The sequence below is a fragment of the Octopus bimaculoides genome, chromosome 30, assembly GCF_001194135.2.
Source record: "Octopus bimaculoides isolate UCB-OBI-ISO-001 chromosome 30, ASM119413v2, whole genome shotgun sequence".
Taxonomy (NCBI): Eukaryota; Metazoa; Mollusca; class Cephalopoda; order Octopoda; family Octopodidae; genus Octopus; species Octopus bimaculoides.
The window spans coordinates 5,499,851-5,500,376 of record NC_069010.1 but is presented as its reverse complement, the minus strand read 5'-3'; positions in this window follow the sequence as shown (position 1 = coordinate 5,500,376).

Genomic DNA, 526 nt, shown 5'->3' with positions numbered 1-526 from the left:
AGTTACATACCCTAGTACTCAACTAGTACTTATTTCATCGACCCCCGAAAGGATGAAAGACCAAGTCTACCTCGGCGGCATTCGAACTTAGAACATAGAGCCCAAAGAAAGGCTACTAAACACTATGTCCGGTGTAGCACCATTTCTGCTAGCCTGCCGCCTTAACTTTCTATTATAGGCACAATGCCTGAAATTTTGTGGGACGCGTGATTTGATTACAGCTGGTATTTCTTTCATTTTGTTACCATATTTCTGTTGAGATGTTCTGTGTTTCTTTCAATTAATTTTAAATTTAACAAAGAATTTAGTAAAATAACTTAGTTATCATTAAGCTGGTGTTAGGAACATAAATTGTGACTAAGGTTTGGTGGAAGATTTTAATTCAAAACTTATGAAAACAAGACATTTGTACTACAGAGAGCCAGAGGTGGTTTCAACCAGGTTGGTATCAAAAGGGTTAAGAATTGTTTCTCTATTATATATTTTAACCCTTTTGTTACCGTATTTCTGTTGAGATGTTCTGTGT